Source organism: Onychostoma macrolepis, chromosome 04 (assembly GCF_012432095.1).
Source record: "Onychostoma macrolepis isolate SWU-2019 chromosome 04, ASM1243209v1, whole genome shotgun sequence".
Classification (NCBI taxonomy): domain Eukaryota; kingdom Metazoa; phylum Chordata; class Actinopteri; order Cypriniformes; family Cyprinidae; genus Onychostoma; species Onychostoma macrolepis.
In genome coordinates this window covers 7,101,607-7,121,176 of record NC_081158.1, presented here as the reverse complement: position 1 = coordinate 7,121,176, position 19,570 = coordinate 7,101,607, and the positions used below count along the sequence as shown (strand labels likewise).

Here is a 19,570-nt window from a genome sequence, read left to right as displayed (position 1 = left end):
TTTAGGGGCAATTACTTTTTCACGTTGTGCCGGGCAGGTTTGGACAGCTTTTTTCCCTTAATAAATTAAATCATTATTTTAAAACTGCATTTTGTATTTACTCGGGTTATCTTTGTGTAATATTAAAATTTGTTTCATGATCTGAATCATTCAAGTGTGACAAATATGCAAAAAATTAGAAAAAAAAGGGGGAAAAAAACAGGAAGGGGGCAAAAACTTTTTCACACCACTGTATATATATTATTTATTTATTTTTTTCATGTTTGGTTTTACTTGTAAACAAATGAAAAATCATGTCAATAACTTAAAAAAATATATATTTGAGGAAGTTACAAATCTGTCCACTCTAGTGGACACCATGTATCAACGGTATACATAGTGAGTCAATGGGAGTCATTCATTCACATGTGAGCACAAATACAAACACACACAAGCGTACCCACCCAACCACCACACACACTCGAACGCAATCATGCACACATATATTTGCACTCATCCTGTATACCAGTGGCGTTCCGTCCATATAAGCTGCGAATGCGGCGCATACCCAGGCCGTCTGAGAGAATGAGTTCACGGGCTAATTAATATAAATATGATTATGAGTTGATCCCTTGTCATTTGAGATGTGACTTAAAGCTTAATAAAGTGTTAGGAATAAGTATGTAAAATTCTTTATTTGAAAACAATGGTCATTTTCTGTAAATCTACGTCAGTAAGACAGTGATGGAAGCTTCCGGGTAAGCAGATTCTCCGCAGCTTTGGCGCCTCCGCTCTGTTGCTGTGAGACTCGTCAGGATTGTAGCGTGTTCTCAGTGTTTAGCTGCTATGCGGCTGATTTCATGCGCGAGGTAAGCTGTCCGCGAAGCGCTCGCCCAAGTGGAAAAATGGGCTGTTGCTGCCAGATCTCCACTGACGATCATTACATTGTGTTTGATGCAAAACTAACCCGACGAAATCATATGAAAAAAAAAAATAATTTGAAAGTCCACTAAAAACATATCTGGTCATATGATGGCGTTACTGTCAACATGCCTAAGTAGTAAATAAATAAAAAAAGTTAAAAGTCCTTCTGTGATTTTATTGTTGTTTGCAATGTTACTTGGCAATATTTTAAAGATGTTATTATTATTTTATTATTTAATTTTTGGTATTTTGCATGGTCTATTATTGCCATCCAGGTGGGAGTTTTAACTCCTATTCACTGGGAATAAAAAATAAGATTCATTCAGTTGATGCAGAGACGTAGACCGGGGGAATCCCCCATCTCCCCACGCTCTGAATATTACGTATCATAACGTAACATAAATGGGGGGGGTCTTAATCTTAGCACTCAGCATACCCTGTTAAAAAAGTCACCGGTCGCCACTGCTGTATACATACAGTATATACATGCCTACACTTTTATATGACCTAATAAATAAATAGACTATAAGCAGTGAAATAAATGATAAAATCTGAAAACTATTTAATATTTCTGTTCAATAAAGCCATTCAAGTGTAAGTTATATCCTAATTTTAATAAAACATACAAAATAAGGCAGAATCTACCCAGCAGGCACACAACGTCACAAGATATTTGGTTAAATTTCAGTTGCAACGTCGGATGACCAAAATTCAATGTAAATTCAACGTCTAATGTCAATGTTAAATTGATGTCCAATACCGACGTCAGCTGACGTTGAGATTTTTTTTTTAATGTTGTGCAACCAAAATCCAATATTAAGTCAACGTCAAATTGACGTCAAATATTGACGTCAACCCGATTTTCATTTTCAACCAAAATGCAACGTCTGTCTGACATCATGTCCAACGTCAACCTGACATTACATAGACATCTGGTGGCTGCTGGGTATATACAGGCCCATAGTAGGAATTATACCCTTTGGTGCATGACGTCCACTGTAGTGGACAGATATATTTTCTGTCACAGAAAAAAATGTACAAGAAAAATATTGTTAAAATCTGGATAAAATTATTTCTGACATCCTGTTTAGCTGAAAAATATATTTTTGTACCTGTCTGGTTTTCTGAGAATAAAAGAATTTAACACTTATTCCCGAGGAACTTGGTGCGTCCCCTTTTCCTTCCGACGTTTTGAATATATTATGCAATATCGCAAAACAAAAAATAATATACAAAGACAACAATTAAATGGAATCGCAGGCAACACTTTGGGGGTTCACCAGTTGGTCGTTGGGACATGATGCTACATCTTAAATGGTTCAAATTGGCTTCCAAATATCTGTCCACTGTAGTGACCACTATGCATCAGAGGGTTAGACAAAGTGTCTACCTCACTTCTGAAATGATGGCTACACTCTGATTTTACAATGAGAAAAAAAAAAAACATGGAGGATGGCCTGGTTCCTTAGAAAAATGTTTACGCAAGTTTGAAATGTCAGTCACATACCAGTCACTTCCTTCTGAATGTAGAAGGTGAAAAGTCAGATAAAAGACAAACTGTGAAAAATATCTCCCAGGGCTAAATTAACGACTCATTTCAGGAATAAACTTCCTCATAGCTGCTATTTTCTTCTTTTTCCTCATAACCTAAGAAAAAAGTGAAGAATACTTGGAATTTGTGCTCTGCATTTCACCCATCCATCTCACACACGCAACAGTGAGTAGTGAACACACACACACACACACACCGGAGCAGTGGGCAGACTCTTTTTTTTGCTGCAGCACCCGGGGAGCAGTTGGGGTTTTGGTGCCTTGCTCAAGGGTCTCACCCTGGTATTGAAGGTGGAAGAGAGCGGTGTACATTCACTCCCCCCACCTTTTATTTGAAAATAAATTATTTGAGTGAAAGTACAGATACGGGTCAAATATAACTCCATTACAAGTGAAAGTTGCAAAGACAGATTTTTACTTAAGTAAAAGTACAGAAGTACTTGCTTTTAAAAGTACTTAAGTACCAAATGTAAATTCCATGTTTTATGTCAATGCACTTTGTTGTATTATTGTTGTATGTAATACCAAGCAACAATACATTACACCAACTAAATACACTGACTAGCTTGTATTATATCTTTGGAATAAAGAGCTTTTAGAATGTTAAAAGCCTATAGAAACTAAACAAGTGAGTTGACCAATATATATATATATATATATATATATATATATATATATATATATATATATATATATATATATATATAGCTCTGGCAGTGTGTGCAAACATCTACGTGTAGCCATTCATCCACATTTGAACCCAGCTGACAGGGAAATTGCTTTAAATACAAATTGATAAGAAAAGAGAAAAAAATCGTACCTCCTTTGAAACCCAGCAACACAATTGTAGCTTTGTGACTTGTAGAACAGTTGTACAACAGCAACACTGCCTTAACAAAAAGCAAAACAGTAAGTTTTAGACATCAAAACAAAAATTAAAAAATTCTCTCTAATCGCTCTCGCTGTACTTTGATGTTGTAAACAGAATGGTCTGTGCAGTGCTGCTTCAAGTCAAACACCTGCTGTGTTTCGTTAGGAGACGCACAATAGTGCTTCTGTGGCTTTATAGGTAATATTAACTTCCTGTTATTGAATTGTTGCAAATAAATATCAAATTTGAAACTGGTTAGTGTCCAAAAAATTCTGCGAAATCACATTCACGTATAGCCCTACAAGAGTGATTACTGTTAGACTATTATTTTTTAGAGAAGAAAAAAGTAACCCGCTGACTTTCAAAGCCGCTACATAATACTCGGCATAGTAGAACTGCTACATAGTTGTACTTTGAAGGACCTTAATAGAAATGTAGTGAAGTGAAATGTATGAAATAACTAGTCAAGTCAAGTTGAGCTTTATTGTCATTCTACTACATGTGTGGACATACAGTATATTATTTTGAAATCTTTATTTTTTAAGTGTGGAGTGGAGGTCTGTTTAAGAAGTACACATATTTGTCTCGTTTAGCAGCACTTGTCTGTTTTTATGCATTTCTCTTATTGGAGGAAGGAAGAAGGGATGGAGTTGTCAGCTTTGCTGGTTTTTCAGGATGAAATAGATGATGTTTTCTGCTCTCACTCCTGCTGGGTGCTTACTGATACTGTTTACAATCATGCAGTTTAGCTGTGCGCTATGCCTGCAGTGGCGGCGTTTCACAAAACCATAGGGTATGGCCAGGGGAGTGAAAAGAATTCAATAATTAAACAACTCTGCGTCGTTAGCGTTGGTATTGTATCAGACACTTGCTCTTAACATTATATGAAAATCAAGCTCAAATGGAATTAACAATGTTTTTGACCAGAGAATGACAGAGATGGAGTGTTTTACGGCTGTAACTGTTTGTTATCTGTGGCAGCAAGTGCATTACATGCTTTCATCTTTTTTTACAGGTTATATAACGTTGATTGTAGCTATATGGGCGCTTAGTTTTTCTTGTTGTTTAATACACTTGGCCAAAATCTCAAATGAAGCGCTTATGCACAGGATATTTAAAACGTACAAAAGTATATTGGCTAGACGGCAAATAACCTAATTCTTCTCCGCTCTTCAAGCACACAAAAACATTAGCCTTTACAGACATAGTGTTTAAGTAAAGAAAACGCTGTACTATTTAAACATCAATTATTTATTTACCCTTTCATTGCGAAAAAGCGGAGATCTGTCTCCAGGCTGTGCGCGGCGCGTCAGTCTGAATGGAGGCGGGGTGAAGTTACGAGGTCTTGCTGAGAGTTTGATGATCCAATGGCGTTACGAAGTTTTACTGACAAGCTCTTCTTAATGCTTATCATTGGTTAACTATTTTTAAAACCCTCTGATTTAAAATAATAATAACGAATTATAATAGACTCAAGTTTGGATAATTTTTCACAGCACCTGACTGGGCTAGGGTATGGCAACTGCCATACTCTGCCATACGGAAACGCCGCCCCTGTATGCCTGTAGTTATTTTTGCAGCTACAGACAGATATAAAGCAATCAATCACAAAGCAATATTTGCTGCTGTCATAATACATCTTTGGGGTATGTTTATGACATACAGATGGCAGTAAAAGAATACAGAACATAGATGTTTGTCCTGATTTGCAGTCTGGATAAGTCAACGCTAGCTTCCGATAGTCAGAGCCAGTCTGCAGATTTTAGTCAGTTGCAGTCAGTCGGACAGAAAACCGCACAGGGTACTGATTTTTTTTTTTAGCTTCAGACTATGGCTCTGTCTTGTGTACATGTATAGTGGAACGAAATGTCGTGTCTCGCAGGACCACGGTGCTACATACTAGTTAAACATGAGATAAACATACAACAATGCAAATATAGGAAAAACAATAGAGCTATACAACAGTTTAACCATCTGACTATACATATACTATAAATACTATACCTAGTTGACTACACATACACAAACTGAGACTGTACAAGAACTTTACATAAATACTGTACATGAAATTGTGCTAAAGAGATATTTGTACATGAAATTGTGCAGAAAATATATATTTTGTACATTAAATTGTTCAGAAGAGAGATTTTGTGGGAAGCAGCGCATAGTGCAAAAGATTTAGAAGTGCAATGCTCAAGTAAACATTATTTTGTAGTGCAATATTCAAGTAAACATGTAGTATCTTGAGTCTTTGTAGCAGGGAGTCCCTTACGAAAATTAACCATGGTTTTACTATAGTAAAACTGTAGTTAACCATGACTGTAGTACCCGTGGTTTTTGGTGCATACCATGGTTTTAAAAAACCATGGTTCTGATACCATGGTTTTACTACAGTTATATTGTAGTAATACTATAGTACAAGTGTAGTAAACCATGACTGTAGTAACCATGGTTTTTTGGTGCGAACCATGGTTTTAAAAACCATGGTTCAAGTACCACAAATTAACTATGGTTGTAATACCATAGTTTAACCATGGTTTTACTAAAGTACCTCAAATTACATTTAAGCCTAGTTATTCAACAAACATCTACAAAATAAAAACAGAATGACAAGTTACTATTCTATGATACAGGCTTTATTATAGCAGTTACATCATCTGAAACAAAATATTGTTGTCATGTCAAAATGATTCAGAACTATGAACTATAACTTTATTTAAAAAATAGTGATAAAGCTGTGATAAAGCCATCTCTACTGCAGTGGTAGAGATGGTTTTCTGCTAATTTACAAAATAAAAATAGCAAATTGTTTCACTGTAATAATGCATTATCTCTATAGAAATTAATGACATGTTGTACAAATAAACATGACATCGTGTTCACACATAACATTATACCGCCGACCTCTTTAACAATATCTTTTGTAGGGCTGCATGCAACTAACAATTTTTTTGGATAACCAATTTATTTGTAGATTTTTTTAATTAATACTAGTAATTGGATGACAAATAAATAAATAAATAAAATAATTTTAATCCATTATTTTAAAGAATGTAATTTCATATCCTGCCTATGAAAACAAATATAATTAATGTATCTATGTAGGCTCTGCTGTACATTATAAGCACTAAAGTGTTAAAATACAAACATTACATTCTAAACCTAAAAACAACAGATTGCTTGTTATTTTGAAACAGAATTTAAAACAAAAAAACACAATGTTAACTTGTAAGAGGTACGAGGAACAAACACAATCATTCGTCTGAACAGAGCAATTATATTATATTATATTAATGGATGTCACGTCCTCTGTCATGTGTTCCCGCCTCTTGTGTCCATATTTGGTCTTGTTCCTGTCCTTGTTAAGTGTTATTATTAGTTAAGTCTTGTCCAGCTGTGTTTTAGTAATTATCAGTGATTGTCATGTGTATTTAGTTCCTGCCTGTTTAGTTAGTTTTGGTCTGGTCTACTCGTTATTCCCCGGTGTTCCTGTCTGTGTCAACCTTGCCTTGTCTTGCCCTGTCCTGATGTCCTCATTAAAGACTGTTATTTTGAAGTTCATCCTCGTCTCCGTGTTCCTCGTTCATCCCTGCTGTGTGCACCGTGACAATGGACAGTTCCAACAATAGTGCCTTTACTGTTACTGCTCTCATAAATATGATTACTTGTGTTACATGTAGGGTTTTAAACCTACACTTAATTTCTAACAAAAAAATATTTAAGCAAAATGTGTATTTTAGTCAGAATTATGAGCGGTCTGTTTGTTTTGATGCACTATTCAAATTCGTTGATGATTATTTTAATTATCGATTAGTTGTTCCAGCCAGGCCTAGTTTTATACAACCTGTAAACACAAGCCCAACACAGGCAGATGTGTGCAGTCCATCGCATTAACAACCTTGATTACAATATCAATGAAGGTAAAAAAGGTTCTTTCAGTGGAAAAGTTTTACACATACTACAAAATACATTCACAAGAAATGAGAAGTACTTTAAAGAATGTTTAAAATGATATCAACTCACATGAGAAGATTTCAGTCATTTCAGCCTAAAGCAAGCTGATTTATTCTACATCGAGTCACCTCATGGGGGCCGATGAAGGCCAGATGAATCCTCCACACTTTTACTTGAAGGAAATGCCCCTCTTTTCAAAAAGTTTTCATGCTGCATACATGGCAGTAGTGGTCAGTATGAAGTCTATCATATAGTTCAGCAGGTTACAGTCCACCTTTGGTTTGGTTGTCTTGATCTTCACCCCATATGGTCTCAGGACCTAAAAATGATAAGAATATATACACAATATTAATAAACAACTTGCTGGAATACTCAGTTGTTATTGGTCAGTTGCACACTCTCATCTACACTCTTAAAAAAAGGTGACAGAAAGAACCAAAAAGGGGGTTTCGCGGCGATGTCACAGAGGAACCTTTTTTGGCAGGTTAATGTCAGTACCTCATCATCCACTACTATGCCCTTTTTCATCCCATGGAAACTGCCACTGGTGGTTCAAAGAGGTCCCGCTTTCACAGTCCTTCTGATGAATGGTTGAGGCTGGGTACATAGGATCCTGTAAAAAAAACAAAAAAACCTTTCATTAGTTTCTTAATTTTGCCAACCCTCAGACAACACATTACCAAGTTAAGTCTGTCATAACTTAAAACTATTGGGTTTCTTCTGTGTGTATGTGTATATGTATGTGTATATTAGGCTTGGGCGGTTTCCAAATTTTGATACCGTCAAACCTCCTCCCTATTTTACCTCGGTATACGGTATTACCGTGAATAATAAAAAAATTATGACATAAGGCTCAGACAGTGTTGGCTTGTGCCTAAACCGTTCAGAAACTGAATACCAAACACTAATACTGAAACAATAACATGCACAACAATATTAACAACTTTTATTAGCAACAAATAGCAGTTTAGAAAAAAGTGCAAATACAACAGTCAAACAGAATTAAATTAACATAAACATCCATATTATAAAAAGTATTGCAAAGCGGCTGTCGGTGGACCTAGATGTTGTTGGTCCTGCATCGGGAGGCGTTGAAACTGTTGCACCAACCTGATCTCACAGAATTCCGTGTAATGTTCACAGACTTAATTAACCTCCGAATCTGTGGTGGCATCACGGAATCGCCGAAAATTCCGTGATGGGCTCACAGAAGGCACCAGCCGTGGTCCATGCACGGATTCACTGGTTCAACACCAGCGCTGCATCGGACCACGTAAAGAGTGACTCGATGCAGTTATACTTTCACCGAGTACCTGACCCACCCTACCTAAACCTACCCAGTTCTGAACAATAATGATGACGATAAATTTCCCAGTATCGCGTCGGCATGTTGATGCTAAGGGTTTCCGTGCGTGGAGCACGGCTGATGCCTGTCACTAACTTACATTGGTATCACTTCTGTGAGTCCATCACGGAATTTTTTCTGTGAGCCCATCACGGAATTTTCGGCGATTCCGTGATCCCACCACAGATTCGGAGGTTAATTAAGTCCGTGAACATTACACGGAATTCTGTGAGATAATGTTGGTTGCACTGAGTGAACTCGGGTCCATCCTCGCAGCAGTGTGAGTGGATGGTGTTTTCGTATATGCGACCTTAGGTTCGAGGTATTTCCATCTCTCGCGGTCACCTTTTTGTTGCACAATTTGCAAATTGCCTCGTCCGTATTTACCGCCTCTCCCTTCTCGTTCGGTCGAAACCCGAAATACTGCCAAACTGCAGAAGTTGTGTTCTTTTTCGAGACCAGGTCACTTGGTGCGCGACTCGCCATCTTTCCCCCTCTCTCTCTTTCTCCTCCACGCTGTCACGTGAAGACAATCAAGCATACGCATTTTTAGGCATTAAATAAATTATATTTAATATATATCCTCGTCTCCTATATAAGTGCATTGTTTTTTATGACGGTATTGAAACTGATACCGTTGCTATTTTTAGATCCCGCGGTATACCATATTACCGTATTACCGCCCAAGCCTAGTGTATATATATGTGCATGTGTGCGTATGTGTATGCATATATATATATATATATATAGTACAAACTTAACTTCCTGTAAAGCTGCTTTGCAACGATTGTATCGTAAAAAGTGCTATACAAATAAACTTGAATTGAATTGAATTAATTTTAATAGGTTTAGCACAGGTATAATGATGCAAAATGACAAACAACGATAATGGAAAGGTATTTTTAAGCTGAACAGCAGTCGGAATAGAAACAAAATCAAAGCAAGTCAAAGTATTTTGGAAGTTTAACTGACAACACATTTGCCAAATTTGATTGTTTCATTTTCAGAAATCATGAGATTAATTATGATTATTTTATTGAGCCCTATTTTTCATGCATCCATCTATTCACTCTCCAAACCAAATCCTCTCTAGGGTCTTGGGGGCTGAAGCCTATCCCAGCATCTTGGACCACAAATCCATCCAATTAATGGTATTTAAGCAATATAGTAACAATTATACAGTAACTGTCAAGATTTTGGAAACATTACAGTGTTTTTGGGAAAAAAAATAGTAATATTGCAAAATATAATTACACGTTAAAAAGAACTGTTGTCTATTTTAATATATTGTAAATTGTAATTTATTCCAGTGATCAAAGCTGAATTTTCAGCATCATTACTCCAGTCTTCAGTGTCACATGATCCCTCAGAAATCATTCTAATATTCTGATTTGCTGCTCAAGAACATTTCTTATTATTAAAACAGTTGAAAATAGTTTTTGCTTCTTAACATTTTTGTGGAAACGGTGATACCTTTTTCAGGATTCTTTGATGAATAGAAAGTACAATTAACAACATTTATTAAATGTATTAAACAATTTAGTAAATAGAAATCTTTTCCAACATTATAAATGTCTTCACTGTTACTTCTGATAAATGTAATACACCCTTGATTAATAAAAGTATTAATTTCTTACCACAAATGTTTGAATGGTATTGTTTCCATAATAATGTTAAGCAGCAAATCAGCATCTTGGAATGATTTCTGAAGGATCATGTGACACTGAAGACTGGAGTAATGATGCTGAAAATTCAGCTTTGATCACAGCAAAAATTTTACAATATTTCTGTTCTTACTGTATTTTTAATCAAATAAATACAGTAGTGGTGAGCAGAAGACTTACTTAAAAAACACATTCAAAAAACATTTTAAAAAATCATTGAACAGTAGTGTCCTGTATGTTTGAGGTTTTACTTACTAGTCACATGGTACATAGCGACTTAGAGATGTTGTCCGACAGGAGACTCTGTGCTCCTCTGCTGCACGGCCATCAGCATATAATCTAGAAACATAATATGCAATTTATCACAGAGCCAACGATATTTAGCTTTATTTAAAAGAAGCAAGCTAGAGCAGAAGTGAAACGCAGAAAAGAAAACGGTACATGGACACACAAACAAACAATTTCTTTAAAAAAAATTATTAACATTCATGTATTTAGGTTTGTGTCACTACCTGTCAAAACCTTCCTTTAATGAACTGTAATATAACAGATGCATGGTGATATAAGAAAATATGTTGTGAAAAAAAAATGCATATGAACGCATATTTCTTCTATGCTCACCTGTGTTTTCTGCATTTCTGTCAGCAGCTCCCTTCCTTTGCAGCTTCTCTTCCTTTGTAGAAAGATTATATTATTACTCCTGAAACCACAGAACAATTTTAATTTATCAATATTTGTTTACCATGAAAGATCAAAGCACTTTTGAACTAATGTTAGATTCAGTTCATTCGTGCTTCCTGTAAGTGACGTCACCCATTAACAATACAGCGCATATTTTAGGTTAAATAAGTTAGACAACTTCCAATAAACCATTGACAAACTGACAGCAAACCCTTTACAAAGCTATCAAAACCTCTCATCTACACATAAAGATGTGATTAAAAACCCAAACTTTCATAAATAAGAGCTCAAGCTTCAGAGTTAGCCTAACATACCTCGTCTGAAAACAGATGCTAGCAGACTTTTTCGAAGACTGTAAAACATTTCTGTGAAGTAAATATTCAACAGAAACATGTCAGTTACATGTAAGAAAGTGTCTGGAACAGTTGTGTGTGATATTTGTGTGATTTTAGGGACTAAACTCACCTGAAAGCAGTGAAAACAGCAGCGAGAGACGGAGATTTACTGTTCGTCAGTTACAGTGTTGTGCACCGTTTCCATGGCAACTCCCTCCGCTCCAGTTTGAATGAGACTCCAGTATTCAGCGCGCGCGTCCATTTAAACACGTCACAGTCATGCAGCATTCATAAACCTCTTAAAATCTTTCTTTAAATCGCGAATTTGAAACTCATTTTGTAGTTCTATGATAGTGGGATAAATTTAAAAAAAAATTTAAAAAATATATATTTTAAGATTTGTATCAGCCTTTTTATTTCCTTTAAAACATGATTTTTATACTAAACTTTGCTTTTGCTAAATAAGCATAATACATTTTTTGAGTCATGCAAAACAGCATTAAAATAGGAGTAAAAAGTATAAAAGGACTGATGAACATACAAATAAATGTTGTGGAAAATGATCAAAAAGATCATGTGTCTTTTTTTTTTTAATGGCAGTTCTACTTGCATTTTTCTGTAGTTGTTGAATTTCCAGCTCCAACTTTCTCATCTTCAGTTTTTTAGACTGGATGTCAGTATCAGTTGCTTCCATTTGTTTAAGGAGGTAGCATTTATATACTCCTTTTGTTTTCTGGGTTCTGTAGCAACATATATTTAAGTTATTTCATTGAATGCTCTTGGCACATTGTTTTCATTTCTTAATACTCACTTTGTCACATGTGGTCCCAGACTGAGAGGGCTCTAGAACTGTGTCAGCATCCTGCAGGCAATAATATTTTAAAAAACACATATTATGATCACCTTATCAAACAAGTACACTTTTAAATATAGAATACAGTATCACATGGAACCTGTGACTACCTCAGGCATCCTTGAACATACAGACACTGTCTCCTCATCCTCCTCAACTTTGGATGGGCCTTCACCCTGTAACCGCTAATTAAACTCAGTTAAACTCATTTTACATGACTGTTTTTAAAAGCTGTCATACTCACAGGCAGCATGATGTCTGGTGGATCCATCAAGCACACAGAATCTTTTGTCACTATGAAACCAAACATGATAGAATAAAATATTTCTTACCAAAAAAGCATCATTAGCACAAGTACCTCTACATGAAATTACTGCTATGATCTACTTAGGCTTACAATGCCTATGGAAGGAAGGAATAATGATAATAATAACACACACACACACTTTTTATATAGTCACTCCTTATTGTAAGCCCTTCATTTAGGCAAGGGGAGGGGCGTCGGTGGTTGCGCCCGTAGTATCTACCTTACGTTGCATTAGGGGAAAGGGACAAACACCTGTTCTGCATTTCAATAATCAATAAAGGTATGAGGTCTGTTGTTTGGGGGGAATTTGTATGTGAGGGCTGCTGAGCTTCTTGCCAAGGCTGCCGCGATTGGGAGGTATAGTTTGCAGTTCTGGGGTTTCCCTAACTAAAGTTCGGCGGCCGCCGGTGGTTTTTCTCACGAACACTGTACCCCAAGTCCGGTGGCGGGTAAGAAGGCTAGCAGCCCTGTATCTATGATTAATTCATGTGTGGGTGTATTTAGTGTTTTAGTTGCTGGGGAGGCCTGGTTTAATGTGACCGATTAATTGTAGCCGGTCCCCCAGCGTTTGTATTTGTGTATATGTGTTTGTAGTTGAGTGTGTGTGCGCAGGGGGTATTAGTGTAGGTTGTCCTTCATATACATACTCTATTTTATCTTGACGATGGCTAAGTAGTTAGCCAGAGTGGTTTTGGCTTGTATTAAGTGACTTTTCTTAATTGGTGGGCACATGAATTAACTTTAATGGGTTGAAACCCTCTGCTGAATACCTTTCTGCATGTTGCCTAATTGTCCTGGGTAACTTGTTATTTGTCAAATACACTACAAATTGAAATGCATATGTGACAATCTTGAGGTTTTAATACTTGTCTTATTGTATAAGAATAAAAGTGTTTTGTATCCACTAACGTTGTGTGCTTGAGTCTTCTTGCTATTGCTGCCCAAATAAATTACCTTGTCCAGTCCGGACCCTTTTGGTCTCTCCTTTGATTTGTATTGGAGTGTTACATTATACTAGGTGGTATAATTTCAGATGACGTCCCCCCCTCTATTCCCTCAAGGACTGGCCTCCTTTTGTTAATTTCCAATGCCAGCTCCTCTGCAGGATGATTAGATTTACATACCATTCTGAACAATATTTTATATTTTATTTTCATCTACTGCCAGGTTCTTTTTTCTTCACTTAAGTTGCTGTTGTGTAAATGTTATAGCAATTACTGTTATTCACACACAAACTTTGCAATGTATTGTGACACACATTTAACGTTGATAAATAAAGTATTTTAAATACTGTACACCGCTACTTACACATTGAGACGATCAGAAATTTCCTGCCAACCTTTCTCTCTTGCTTTGTTTATTGCTGCTGTATTTCCTTTTTTGGTGATTACACCTTTAAATTCTTCATATGTCTCCAATAGCAAACGCTGTTCAGTCTCCGTGAACATCGCTGCGCTTTCTTTACCTTTCGTTGCCATGGTAGCCCACAGTAAATCGATGGATCCATGCTCGACCTTCAGAGCTTTTAAACAATAGCGTGCAAAGCACAATTATCTAGACTATTTAAACCTGATTCAAATTAGTAAGATCACATGATCTTCAACTTACTGTTATGGAACCAATTTAAGCGCGGATGTTTAGATCGGCTAATTCAAGTCAGGTTTTGGACTTTAATCCCCGCTTCTCTTAGCGTCTTTTATGGAACAGGCCCCAGGTCTGACAAATAATATGAGCTTTGTTTTATTATTATTTAAATGATAATAAATGCATTAAAAATGGTACAATTGCTGTAAAATAAAAAGTCAGTATTTTAATTCTACTACTACTACTAATAAATATTTAATTTTATTTCACATTAATGTAGTATCATTTCAATTATAACATGTTATTATCTTCTTATAATAATAAAATAAAATTCACATTTTGATTAACATTATTAATAAATACTGACTTTTTATTTAATATTATATATTGCATTATATAATAACAGTTTTGATGGATTTTTTAATTGTTGTAATTTAAATAATACAATTATAATTAATATAATATATTATTCTTGTTTTTATTACGATTATTAAAATCACAACATATTTCTTGGTTTCTTATAATATTTGTTATAATTTATATTATAGTAATAATCAGAATAATCATTTTTTATAATTAAAAACTATTGCAGTAATCATATTACACTGTAAAATAAGTGTCAGTGTTATACTATAATTATAATTAATAAAACAATATAATGAAATTATTATTTTGGTTATTATAACAATAAAGAAATGTTATAACTGCAGTAATCCTATCATACTGAAAAATAAAAAGTGAGTATTTAATAATAACAAAAATTTTAATATATATTTTATCATTTATTATTATTATTTCCTGTTCCACTGTAAAATTTAAAAGTCAGTATTTATTATTATTATTACATACAGACTTTTTATTGTTCAATAGGATTATTGCAATAGCAAGATTTTATTGATTTGTTTACTTGTTATAATTAAAACAAAGTAAAATTAATACTTTATTATTATTAACAAAATATCATTTTTACTTTATTTTAAATATACCAATTAAACAAATCAATAAAAATCTTACTATCGCAGTAATCATATTGCACTGTAAAATAAAATGTTAGTATTTTAATTGCAGTATTTCTATCATACTGTAAAATAAAAGTTAATATTTAATAATAACCAAAATATTAATTATATATTTTTATTATTTAAATTATAACAATTACTACTACAATAATCCTATTCCACTGTAAAATAAAAAGTCAGTATTTATTATTATTATTAAATAGAGACTTTTTATTTTCAGTACAATAGGATTGTTTCAATAATACGATTTTATTGATTTGTTTAATTGTAATAATTAAAAATAAAGTAAAATAAATATTTTATTATTATTATTACTATTATATACTGACCTATTTACAGTACAATGATTATTGTGACGGTAACCATTTTTAATTTGTTTAATTTATATAAATTAAACAAAGTAAAATTAATATTTTGTTAATAATAATAATAATAATAACAATAATAATGCTTCTCATTTGTTTTCAACAGATTTATAAACGCTTCTCATTACAAATGTGGGAAGATGTTTGATATGTGTTATGTTTTCAAATGTACGTTATAAGTGACTCAAACTCTGTTCATGCATGAAATAAATCTATTTTAAATGGATTTTGAGTACGCAGCATGTTATTCTTAGTTTTAACAAATGAAAGCTTATTATAAAGTGTTACTATGAAGGCATTTTTGGAGTAAATCAGCTGAGCGTCTGTGACAGTGTGATTTGTAGTTGTAGAGATTTTATCCACACGTTTATCAGCACATTTGAACTCACTGAGAAAACTTGTGGATTTACTTTTTCTCCCACAAACACAACAGTTTCAGCTTCTCAAACTCTTCACTGCAGGAGCTTAAATCAAGTTATGTGAATTACAAGTGAAGAAACACATTCACACACCGCAGTCAAATAATGTGAAGTCATGGACAGATTCTGCACATCCGCAAATCAGTATGTGAATTAATACACTGAGAGCTGCACACTTGCAGAATATTTTCTCACAAATACATTTTTTTTTTTTTCTAGATCAAAGTCAAATGTCTTGCAAATGAAAATTTTTTTTTTTTTTAATAACAATAAAGTTGTGTTTTGTCTCTTTCTGAAATCAGAATGAGAATGAGAATTTACTATGGTGGGATAGTAATGTTTACAGGAATACCATAGTACAGTCAAGGGATGTCAGAGTTTGCACTTCAGGATGTCATTTATAGTAGTTAATTGACCCAGTAATTATGGTCAGTGTTGGTAGTTTTGATAGTTCAATTTGAAATGAAATAAGCAAGTCTGTTTTTTTTGGTTCACGGGTAGAAAACGAATAAACAACTTCAAAATTCGTTTTCCACATGTGGGCGGTCTTGACACGCCCCTTTCCGCCGATTGGTTAACCAAATCTGAGCCCGTGACATCACCCTCAGTTCGTTCAACAAAATAATAGTCCTCTGCTGCAATATCAGTATACCGATTCTTAAACTGTACAGGGCAGGTCCTAGATCGGGCTTTCTTCTGTGCAACCCAACACGATTCACAGAAATATTTATCAGCAGCCAGGCTGTTTTAATCAGCTGTGCGTAGTTAAATCTGTATGGTAAAAAAATGTCATTATTATTTACAGTCATTCATGTGACTGAAGTCTGTTTTTAAGCTGGCATTGTGTTATTAAAATGTAAATGCCTCTACATCTGTACACACAGGGCCGGATTATCCATAGACGGGATTGGGCGATTGGGACCAGCCAATAGGGGGGCACCAAGTGATTACGATAATGACGAGACCTTTAAAATATTTTTTCATGTTTTGTATATATTATTTTGCTGGAAGAGATACAGATGCATAGAAAATGAACAGTTAATGATACAATATACAGAGAGAATATCAAATATATGCAAGCATATAAAGAATTGCGATTAGGTCAGGTCACAGTGTATTTGCCCCCTCCCCCCAGTCAGAGTCGAGCATATTTATTCTCAAATGGATAGGCAGCATTGACTTGGCGGTTGTGCGAAACATAAATAAAAAAAAAAAACATATCACGACACATAGCCAGGGCTATACAGTGCGACTGAAAAGTAGCTACTGTATGCGACTATCAAAAAATATTTAGGAGCACCTGTGCGACTAACCCGATCAGCATAGACTATTTGTGTTTGCGCTGAGAGGAGCTTCAAAGCTTTCTACTTGTGTATTTGTGCAGCGTTGAGTAATGTATTGCAGAAATGATTCCTTGAATGCAATGTTAATCAGAATCCACTCACTGCTCAAAATACTTTTGTTCATTGCTTAGTTATGCAAGCTCACAAATCCTCTCATTATAACAAACAAAGTGTAGACGGTGTAAATAAGAGATTCGTTGTGCAGTGTTGAGCGCTTCATTGATTATAATGGAGTTTTGTGAGATTGCGATGAACTGAAGTGAGTAACAGCTTTTAAAGATTATTAAAGGAGTTTGTAAATGTGATATTAAATTAATATAACAGCTCAATAAACAATAAGTTATATAAAGTGATGTACATTGTATGACTTTTAACAATATTGCCTGATTTTGCTCTATTTAGTCAAGGAACATAGTTTCAAACAGTCACAGCTGAGCCGCTGCGCATCTCCATTCAAACACAGCGGTGTTTCATTTATGAATGAACCTGTGTTTTTAAATGAATCTAGTGAGTCAGAGATTAAATTACCCATTCCTAAAGATAGTCACTTGCTTTGTTCCTGAATGAATCAGCTGTTCAAACGAATCGGTTGAATGAATGATTCAGTAAAAAAATCAGTGACTTACCGCCACCTGCTGGCAGTTTTATTTTTATGTTTAAAGTGTCCTTTCAGTTATTTAAATCATTTCAATCAAACAATAGTTCTATATTCAAAATTGTATATTTAAAACATTAATCTCACAACATTGTTATGAATTTAAAACATCCATGCCACCTCTGAGCCACTTCAAATGTGGTCACCCTAGGGCACTACACTGTATTATTCCGGGCCTGTGTAGACAACCAAGCGCATGACATTGTTTAGGCTACTGCTTGACTCAGGTCAAGCTAACTTGATTACTGCAAAGTCAACAGGCTCATGGCATCAAAACTACACAAAATGTTGAAAATGAATCAAAATGATTGTGCATGACATTCCTTAAAGTATACAGTATGCATTCATACAAACTCATTAGCGAAATCTCCACCGAGTGGCGCAAAGGGAAAACTGGCACCATTGCTCAGGGCCGGGTTTCCCAATAATGATGGATCTTAGCTCTTAAGAGTTCTCTCTTTTTCGCGTGCTCATGAGTCGCTGTCCGTTTGTCAAGTGCTGAAATATCACCTTATAAAATTGTATCCTTGAACATAATAGTCGTCACCTGATATGGATTAGAAATAAAATACCTTTCAAAAAGATTAAATTAATGTTCTTCTGGAGGAGGTGGAGCAAAACAAGATGTCATTTTCAGCAGATTTAAAGGACACCATACAAATTAGGAAAAACAAAACATATGGGAGGACTTTGCTACAAAATTAACTGCAACCAGGGGTGTTAAGGGATCAAGGAAGGAGGTCCCACAAGAAGTGGCAGGACTTTGCAAGCCTGGCAAAAATAAAGAGAGCACTGCAGAAGATGGCAATGAAAAAAAAAAACAGGTGATTGGGCCAATGACTCCCCCCTTCTCACAGCAGAGGAAGAAAAGGCCTTGTCAATACTTCAGATGGCATTTGTGGTGGTATTGACCTCCATGGAGGAGTAGGGATGTCTCAACCTGAGCCTGGTTCTTCATGCTCAGAGGAACTATCAGTTTCACCTACCATCTCCCAGCACCATCCATCTCCTGGTCCTCCAAACAACCCTCTCAGGCCTCAGCCTGCATCTTCAGTTGTGTAGACCGCAGCCACAACACCTCAGCAGTTTGAGAATGTCTGTAGTTGTAGTCAGGACTTAGTGCAGCTGGAGAGATGTTTGAAAGACATTGGATAATGTATTAAAGAGGCTAATAAGAAGAACAACAATTTTCAACAGCAGCTCATTGACTTCAAGAAGGCCAAGCTGGCTTTAGAGGAGAGGAGACTTGCACTGAATGAGATGAGGCTTGCAATCCCCTCCATTTCTGTGCCAATTATCTTGCCAGAACAGTCAGGTAATACGATTGTTTTATGGTGTTTAAATTAAGTTTCTATCATTACTTGTGCCATTTGAAATGTTTTCTATATGTAGTTATTTCTCATCCCATTGTGCAATGTCTCTTGCAGGTCCTGGGGAACTCAATCAATAACTCAAATCTATAAAACATGTTGATTCAAAGTTTTTGATGTCCATGTGTTTGTTGAACCACCCAAGGCCTAAGGCCCTATGAATGACTATAATTCTAAAGTGAATGACTAATGGTTGATGGTTATTTTCAAACAAAAACATGCAAGTTTAGATACATTAATATATTAAGGGTTATAGTAGCACAAATATATGTACTTCATGTAGCCAATACATTCCTACAGGTACAGACAAGGGATGTGCTCTACGACTAATTTGACTGTCGTTTAAACTGA

At 35.2% G+C, this 19,570-nt stretch overlaps 1 long non-coding RNA gene across 5 annotated transcripts; it reads right to left on the bottom strand.

The window, feature by feature from the left end:
- Nucleotides 1–6,573: 6,573 nt before the first annotated feature.
- LOC131538627 (uncharacterized) lies at nt 6,574–11,667 on the bottom strand. Of its 5 annotated transcripts, none has more exons than XR_009270614.1 (6): nt 11,435–11,667; nt 11,284–11,334; nt 10,910–10,988; nt 10,544–10,627; nt 7,778–7,892; nt 6,574–7,598 (listed from the first exon to the last, which is right to left on the bottom strand). It is a non-coding gene; the product is annotated as an uncharacterized LOC131538627 (long non-coding RNA). The 5 variants fall into 5 exon arrangements; XR_009270617.1 differs by having other exon boundaries at nt 10,910–10,961; XR_009270613.1 differs by having other exon boundaries at nt 11,284–11,667.
- Between the last annotated feature and the right edge of the window lie 7,903 nt (nt 11,668–19,570).